This window comes from Theobroma cacao, chromosome 10, assembly GCF_053813885.1.
Source record: "Theobroma cacao isolate CCN51 chromosome 10, ASM5381388v1, whole genome shotgun sequence".
NCBI lineage: Eukaryota > Viridiplantae > Streptophyta > Magnoliopsida > Malvales > Malvaceae > Theobroma > Theobroma cacao.
In genome coordinates, this window is record NC_142648.1 from 23,152,017 (window position 1) to 23,161,056 (window position 9,040).

The 9,040-nt window shown below is 31.9% G+C and overlaps 2 long non-coding RNA genes and 1 pseudogene across 2 annotated transcripts; 1 reads left to right on the forward strand and 2 right to left on the reverse strand.

Moving 5' to 3' along the window:
- Positions 1-1,249: 1,249 nt before the first annotated feature.
- On the reverse strand, positions 1,250-2,041 carry LOC148760444 (secreted RxLR effector protein 161 pseudogene; annotated as a pseudogene).
- Positions 2,042-3,023: 982 nt separating this feature from the next.
- LOC148760445 (uncharacterized) lies at positions 3,024-8,306 on the forward strand. The gene is made up of 4 exons (XR_016023252.1): positions 3,024-3,153; positions 3,804-3,887; positions 4,723-4,792; positions 8,273-8,306. It is a non-coding gene; the product is annotated as an uncharacterized LOC148760445 (long non-coding RNA).
- LOC148760446 (uncharacterized) lies at positions 5,175-7,101 on the reverse strand. Its single transcript, XR_016023239.1, has 3 exons — positions 7,007-7,101; positions 6,275-6,358; positions 5,175-5,405 (listed from the first exon to the last, which is right to left on the reverse strand). It is a non-coding gene; the product is annotated as an uncharacterized LOC148760446 (long non-coding RNA).
- Positions 8,307-9,040: the final 734 nt, after the last annotated feature.

Sequence of the window (9,040 nt, forward strand, 5' to 3'; positions counted from 1 at the left end):
CATATAAGTTAAAATTTTTTAAAAGGTTAAATATTTTTTACTTGTTAATGTAAATGAAAATGATTAATTTTCACTTACAATATGTTTATTTTATTTATATTGATTTTTTACAGTAACTTTCACTCATTTATGTCAATATTTCAAAAATACTTATTTTAACTTTATTATTTTTTACGTTCATTCTTATAAATTTATGTTAAGATTTTTAAATAACTAATTTTTACTATAATTATTTTTATCTTTATTATTATTCACTTATAAATGAAAATTTGTAAATGGTTAAATATTTTTTACTCGAGAATATAAATGAAATGATTAATTTTCACTTATAGTATGTTTATTATGTTAAATATATTCACATGCACATGTATGTACATATATACATGAATAATAAATAATAGTGAAAGTAGAAATAAATAAATATAAGCAAATATCAACAATTATTTGATAATAATAGTGCACATTTCTTAAATAACCCACCAAATAAATAATTTTAATGAGAATCATAATACTAACCTCTAACTATAGCAAACGTCAAGCTTTTTTCTTCACAAGCTCACCTTTAGAGTTCTTTAGCCTTTTCCTAATAAGTTCTTCCAACCCAAATGGCAATTTTACAGTGATGATAATACTGTATTTTGTTTTCTTAAAATTGCCTTTGGTTAGGGACTCATATGTTTATTTTATAAGTAGAATCCCTCCCATCAAGGAGATACTGCTATATCACAATTAGAGAATTTCAAAGATAATGGGTAATTATCATAATCTCATTCAGATAATGGGTAATTATCATAATCCCATTCAGATAATGGGTAGTTATCACAATCCCATTAAAACCATATCGCTTATTAGGGAAACTAAAAGTTAGAACCATTTAAGATAATGTGAATTTTTTTTTAATTTCAAAATTAAAAATTTCAATACTCTCCCACTTGGTCCAAGCTTTTATTACACAATTATTTCCGCAACATAATAAGCTTATTCCCTTTATGCTTAAACAAAAAAAATGGAATTACGTGAATCATGGCAGTAAGTCTTTTTATATATAAGTATTACCTTCCATGCATTACAATGCAATTTTTCCTTTTTTGAATAAACTTCGTAATATCACTTTATGAATAAACCTCAAATGTTTATTCTGGGTCCTTAAATATTTGTTGTTCTCAAACATAAATGTATACAATCATAAATGAGAAAACAAATAAAAATCAGAGTTTCATTACGAAGAAAAATGTGCTAGCATCTCAACTCAAATAATAAGTGACAAATCGAAAATTAATCCCATTTTCGCTATATGATCTTTAAACATCTTTGGTCGCATGCCTTTCGTCAAAGGGTTTGCAATTATTAACTCAGTATAAATGTGTTCAATAAGCACTTTATTTGCTTTAATGTGCTCTCTGATGTCTAAGTACTTAATGTCGATCTGTTTACTTCGACTACCAATCTTATTATTCTTAGCAAAGAACACAACAGCAGAATTGTCACAATACAACTTAAATGGCTTAGAGGTTGATTCAACAACTTGAAACCCAGAAATGAAACTCCTTAACAAAATACCCTGTGATATGGCCTCAAAACAAGAAACAAACTCAGCTTCCATGGTAGAAGTAGCAACTAAAGATTGCTTTATACTTCTCCAAGATATAGCTCCTCCAGCAAGCATGAAGATATATCTAGATGTTGACTTCCGAGAATCAACACAACTAGTAAAGTCTAAATCCGAATATCCAACAACTTCCAAGATGTCGGATCGTCTATATGTAAGCATGAAATCTTTAGTCCCTTGAAGATACCTCATGACCTTTTTTGCAGCCCTCCAATAATCTAAGCTTGGATTACTTTGATATATTCCCAACATTCCAACTGCAAATACAATGTTTGTTCTAGTACAAACTTGAGCATACATTAAGCTTCTAACAACTGAAACATATGGAATGTTTTTCATTTGTTCCCTCTCAAGTTCATTTTTGGGGCATTGGTTCAAATTGAACTTGTCACCCTTCACAATAGGTGCAACACTAGGTGAACAATCTTTCATCAGACTAAGACCTTATTGATATAAGCTTTTTGAGACAAACCTAGGATACCTTGAGATCTGTCTCTATGAATCTTGATGTCAATGACATAAAACGCTTCGCCCATATCTTTCATGTCAAAATGTTGAGAGAGAAATTGTTTTACCTTATGTAGCAATCCCATATCATTGGTTACAAGCAAAATATCATCTACATATAAAACCAGAAAGATGATTTTACTCCCACTAACCTTGTGGTATATACATTGATCCATAACATTCTCTACAAAACCAAATGAAGAAATAATGTTGTGGAACTTTAAATACCACTGACGGGAGGCTTGTTTCAGTCCATATATGGACTTTTTATGTAAAGCCCGACCTTATAAAATACTATTCATGACATACATGTGATGATAGCATGATTGCATGCTAAGAGAGTCCCGAAAAATTTAAAAAAAGTCGGTATTGTACCTAGAGGTACAACAAAGTTTATTTAATCCTCGAACTAGATCAAATAGGAATTTTAAGGTGAGATTAAGAGTTTCACAGTTCATGGATGACTTAAAATGGTAATTTGGAGTTTGAGGATCAATTTGGAGTCAAATCGGAATTTTCACTAACTAGGGGCAAAATGGTCATTTGCCACCTGGGGACAAAATGGGAATTTTAGAAAAGATTTTTTTGACCCCATTTGACTTATTAGAGTATAATTTGACTTATTGAAGTATGATTTGAGGTTTATAAGTGAAAAATTTTAATTTCGGTATAATTTGGAGTATAGGGGTAAAATGGTAATTTTGCCACCTCAGGGGCAAAAAATGTAATTTTCCACCACCAGGATATTTTTTCCAGCACATGGTCTTCCTTTGTCTTCATCTTTGACCCTTGACTAAACATGTGGTGGAGATAAAATGTTTAAATTTTTAAAATTTTAAAAACGGGGCCAATGACATGATGCCATGTGTCATGCCTTTATTAATTTATTATTTTCCTTTTTAAAAGGCACAAAATCAGCCCATCTTCCACCCCATGGCCGGCCAAACCAGCAAGAAGAGAGAGAAAACAAAAACAAAACCCTAGAGAGAGAAAATCAAAGAAAAAGTGTGAAATTTCAAGGAAATTAAGTGAAAAAGGTGAGTTTTTTTTCTATTAAGCTTGAGTTTTCTTATTCCCAAGCATTTCTCTTTATTTTCCATGATTAAATTACATGTTTTCATGATGAATTAAATTCTGAAAAAATGGGTTAGGAGAGAGAAAGTTGTTGGATTTATTTGATTTTAATTTATGTTAGTGTTTCTAGTTAGTTTAGCATATTTAGAAACAAAACAACAAGAAAAGAATTTATTTTCTCCCCCAACCATTAATGGCTGAATTTACCATGTAGTGAGTGAGGATGAGTTTGATTTTATTCTAGGAGAATTGGTTAAGGAATGATGAATTATGAGCCTAGAAAAATAATGGGAATTTTCGGAGCAAAAATACGAATTTTTACCCACTAGGGGTATTTTCGTAATTTGCTGTTGGGACTGATAATTTGCACCACACTGAGGGACAATAAGTTAATTTGGGTGCAATTGAGGTATAGAAACTGAAAAGAATTAAATTGGAGTTTAAACGGACCCGTTAGGAATTTAATCGGGTGATAAGACGAATTAGGCCAATACCGGGTTTAGATAGTTACCAGTGCATTTTTGCATTCCATATCATGCATTGGTAGTCTAAATTAGTTTAATTTTGATTTAGTACCAACTTGGTGAAACTCTCGATTTTGTACTGTGTCAAGGTGGTGAGTCCTCCGATAAAGGCAAGGAAATTGCATCCGAGGACCAGTAGACAGAGTGCTTCGAAAGTCTGCATTCTAGACATTGTGAGTAAACTTACTGTCATTTTAATTATCTAGGGTGGTTTTTAAATGCTTTCATGAATTTTATGGAAAAAGGAATTTAAAAAGATAAATTTTCATGTTTTATGAATAAATGAGTTTCAATGAAATTAAATTATAAATTGTTTTGAAATTAATAGTGATTTTGAAAAATAGAGTACACGGAGACTGTTAATTGTGGCAATTTGATTGTTTAAATTAACTGGCTTATGATAAATCGAGCATGATTGGCTAGTTGGCAATTGTATTGAAATGCGAATTGTTTGGTTACCTTGAAAAACTACGAATTACAAAATTGCCATATCATGTTATTGAGTTTTATTATATGGTGGATTATATATTAATTAATTACTGCAGTAGTGGGTTTCTGTGGACCAGCCTTTTAGAGGGGCACGGTAAACCCCATTATATTCTTACCTCGAACGGAGAGGTGCGTAGGGTATCTCCTGGGGTAAAGTTTAGGGTTCACTTCACGCTAAACCACCACGTGAGGGGGAACTCAGCCAACGCCAAGGAACGGCTATGTTTTCAAAACAAAAACATGATTTATGTGAAATGTGAATTTTAATAGCCTTGGCGGTCTCGGTAGGATGCCTCGGCCAAGGTGTTCCCGAGAATGGATTTATGGCACAAGCCTAGATTTTTATGAGATTCATAAGCCTCTTTACGTGTTTTGAACAAAATGTGTTCTAATGCTATAACCCAGTTTATGATGATTTACTTTATTGTCTCCATGTACTCAACTCTAGATGTTTATGATGATGTTTGTTTACTCATTGGGATTTTATAATCTCACCACCCTCCTTTCCACCCATTTCAGGTTCAGTATAGACTGTAGATAGCTTATCTCATCGAGGACTACAGTGGGATCTGCATTTTCCAAACCGTATGTCACGACCCGGAACTCCCCATCGAGCCCGTGACAACCGCCGCGAAGCCTCGACAAACATTCTTCACCCGGAATGTCGATCGAAACCTCGCAAGGCTCTCGTATCAGCTTTCGCACTTCCCCGGTGAGCAATAGTTATCAAATAATCAAAATACAAAGGATTACAAATAATTTCCAAATCATAACATAACATTTTTTTTTTGCTCATAGTGGCATTTTTGTCATTTTTGTCGAAAACCTCGAAACTTGCTAAAAATGTAGTAGGTAAGCCGAAAATATATATTTAATGATTTAAAAAAAATTAAGTATCTAAAACGTTCATTTGAAGTGAAAATTTGACCATTTGAATATAATAAAAATATTCAATAAAATAAACTATTTTCTTGTAAAATAATTTTCATAAAACTATCGATACATAATTCTTATAGCGTAAAAGATAATTATATACATATATACTATAAAACAAATAACCAAAGCATAAAATTTCTTTTACAGTGACACGTGGGCCCATATCTATCCAAAATGCATCGGAAGCTGGAAACCTACAGCTTTTACCGATTCGAGTCCAAATGAAGGTCCTTGTTCAAGTCAGCTAACTACGAAATTCCCTGAGCCTGAAATGTGAGGAAATGAGGGTGGTGAGATTATAAAATCCCAGTGAGTAAACAGATACCATCTAAACTATCTAAAGTCGAGTAAATGGAGACAATTAAAATAAATCATCATACTGTAATTTCATTACCATTCAACTCATTTCAACCAAATAAAATCAATCCATAAAAATCGAGTAATCAACTTGGCTTATGAATTTCTTAAAACTTTGGCTCGTGCCAAAACTCATACTCGGTGATACCTTGCGCAGGGCATCTAACCGAGTCCGCCAAGACTGTTAAAATTTTGTATACACTTAAAATATATTTTTGTTTGAGAAAAATACAGCCGTTCCTTGGCGTTGGCTGAGTTCCCCTTCACGTGGTGGTTTGGCGTGAAGTGAACCCTAAGCTATACCCCAGGAGATACCCTACGCGCCTCTCCGTTCGAGGTAATAATATAATGGAGTTTACCGTGCCCCTCTAATAGGCTGGTCCACGGAACCCCCTCTGCAGTAAATAATTAATATATACTCCACCAATTCAATAAAATTCATTCTAGCATGGCATGGCAATTTATCGTAATCTAGCCTCTCAAGACTGAATACACAATATAAATAATTATAACACTAAAATCAGTTTAGCCATTCATGCTCATTTATTGTCATAAGCCATTCAATTTAAAACCATAAATTTGCAACACAAACTAGCAGTCTCCAATTACTCTATTTTCAAAACCAATATTCGATTTTCTAGAAAATTTATAAAATCATTTTATAAAATCACAATTTCCCTTAAAACATAACAATTTACCATTTAAACCCATTTTTCATAAAATCACACAGTTGTATAAAACTACTCTAGATAATTAAGACGATAATAAGTTTACTCACAATGTCTAGAATGCAGACTTTCGAAGCACTCTGTCTACTGGTCCTCGGATGTAATTTTCTTCCCTTTATTGGAGGACTCACCACCTTGACACAGTACAAAATCGAGAATTTCACTAAGTTGGTACTAAATCAAAATTAAACTAATTTGGACTACCAATGCATGATATGGAATGCAAAAATGCACTGGTAACTATCTAAATCCGGTATTAGCCTAATTCGTCTTATCACCCGATTAAATTCCTAACGGGTTCGTTTAAACTCCAATTTAATTCTTTTCAGTTTCTATACCTCAATTGCACCCAAATTAACTTAATGTCCCTCAGTGTGATGCAAATTATCAGTCCCAACAGCAAATTACGAAAATACCCCTAGTGGGTAAAAATTCGTATTTTTGCTCCGAAAATTCTCATTATTTTTCTAGGCTCATAATTCATTATTCCTTAACCAATTCTCCTAGAATAAAATCAAACTCATCCTCACTCACTACATGGTAAATTCAGCCATTAATGGTTGGGGGAGAAAATAAATTCTTTTCTTGTTGTTTTGTTTCTAAATATGCTAAACTAACTAAAAACACTAACATAAATTAAAATCAAATAAATCCAACAACTTTCTCTCTCCTAACCCATTTTTTCAGAATTGAATTCATCATGAAAAAATGTAATTTAATCATGGAAAATAAAGAGAAATGCTTGAGAATAAGAAAACTCAAGCTTAATAGAAAAATCTCACCTTTTTCACTTAATTTCCTTGAAAATTCACACTTTTTCTTTGATTTTCTCTCTCTAGGGTTTTGTTTTCTCCTTTCTCTCTCTTGTTTCTTGCTTGGCCGAATGTTGAAGAAGAAGAATGGGTGGGCTGATTTTTAATGCATTTTTATTGTTTAATGAAATAATATTATTTTATTCATATTTTAAATATTTTATTAATTCATTTCTTTTTTCTAGCCATCCACTTGTCCTATTTTCTTTCACCATGCATTCCCTTTGACTTATCCAAGTCTTAAGTGATATTTCCAGATTTTTCCAAAGTTTTGGTGGAGCAAATGTTTCAAAATTACACTTTTGCCCCTAAACTTTTCAAAAATTACATTTTTACCCCAAAAAATGAAAATTTTCCATAATGCATAATTTTCACTCCTCATACTCATTTCACACTCCAAATAATTAAATTTGATCAAAATCCTTTCAAAAAATTAAATTTTCGATTCCGAATGGTAAAATTACCATTTTACCCTTTTACTCCAAATTATACCGAAATTAAAATTTTTCACTTCTAAACCTCAAATCTTACTCCAATAAGTCAAATGGGGCCAAAAATCTTTTCTAAAAATTTCCATTTTGTCCCCAGGTGGCAAATGACCATTTTGCCCCTGGATAGCAAAAATTCCAATTTGACTCCAAATTGATCCTCGAACTCCGAATCACCATATTAACCCATTCTGGGACTTTAAAATTCTTAATTTCATTGTAAATTCTCTATTTGATCTAGTTCGAGGCTTAAATCAACTTTATTGTACCTCTAGGTACAATACCGACTTTTGTAAATTTTTCGAAACTCTCCTAGCATGCAAACATACTATCCATCACATGTATGTCATGATAAATATTTTTATAGAGTCGAGCTTGTCATCTTCTCCCCCACTTGGATCAACCATATGATCTTTCTTCTTGATTGACTTCGACATCCGGCTAAATATTAATATTTTAATAATATTTTATTAATAAAATATTATTTTATTCTAAAAATTTTATCTTGTCTCTTTGGTACCCAAAATACCTTATTATGCCTCACTTGACTTCCAAATCGCCTTTTATCTCACAAATTCTCCTCTGATAAAATTATTATTATTTTATTATTATTTTCTCACTTGCGAAACATTTTATCCTAAACTACTCCTTTCGTCTTTTATCACTTCTAAATATTTTAATTGACCTCAATATGCATTCGATCAATTTTATTTATCACCATATCAAAGTATGGGGTATTTCACCGTAGGTTCACAGTCCTCTTTACTTTTGTTTATTCGGGGGCACTCTTGTTATTGTAAATTAAATTAAATATTTTGGCTTACTGTATTTAAGTATGTATAAATTTATTTAACTTTTACGTTATAAAAAATTATTCACGTATAACTCTATAAATATTGTTTTATAAGAAAATAGAATATTTTACTTAATATTTCTTTTATTTTCTTATTATATTCAAATAACCATAATTTCGTTTTAAATGAAGATTTTAGACTTTTAAACTCATTTTGAATATGAATTGTGTGTTTTGTACTTGTATATTACGCTTTAGCTAGTTTCAAAATTTTTGAGAAAAATGACCAAAATACCCTTGTGAGACGAAAAAATAATATTTTATTTGTTTAAAGTTGGAAACAGCTTAAAATATTTTAGAACACGATATTTGACAATGGTTGCTCACAAAAGAACAGAGAAACTGATAGTAAAGCCTTGCGGGGTTTCGGGTTGACATTCCGGACAATAAGTGTCTACCGGGACACCGCGGCGGTTGTCACGGGCTCGAGGGGAGTACCGGGTCGTGACAATTTAAGCTTGCAAACCAAGTGCTCACGTATTCGAAATAAACCTTTTAAGTGGTTTCATATAAACCTCTTCCTCTAAATCTCTATTGAGGAATGCCGTTTTCGCATCCATCTGATGTAAATCTAAGTCAAAATGAGCAACTAATGCCATAATGATACAAAAAGAATCATTTTTCGAAACATGAGAGAATGTCTATCGATAATCAATTCCTTCC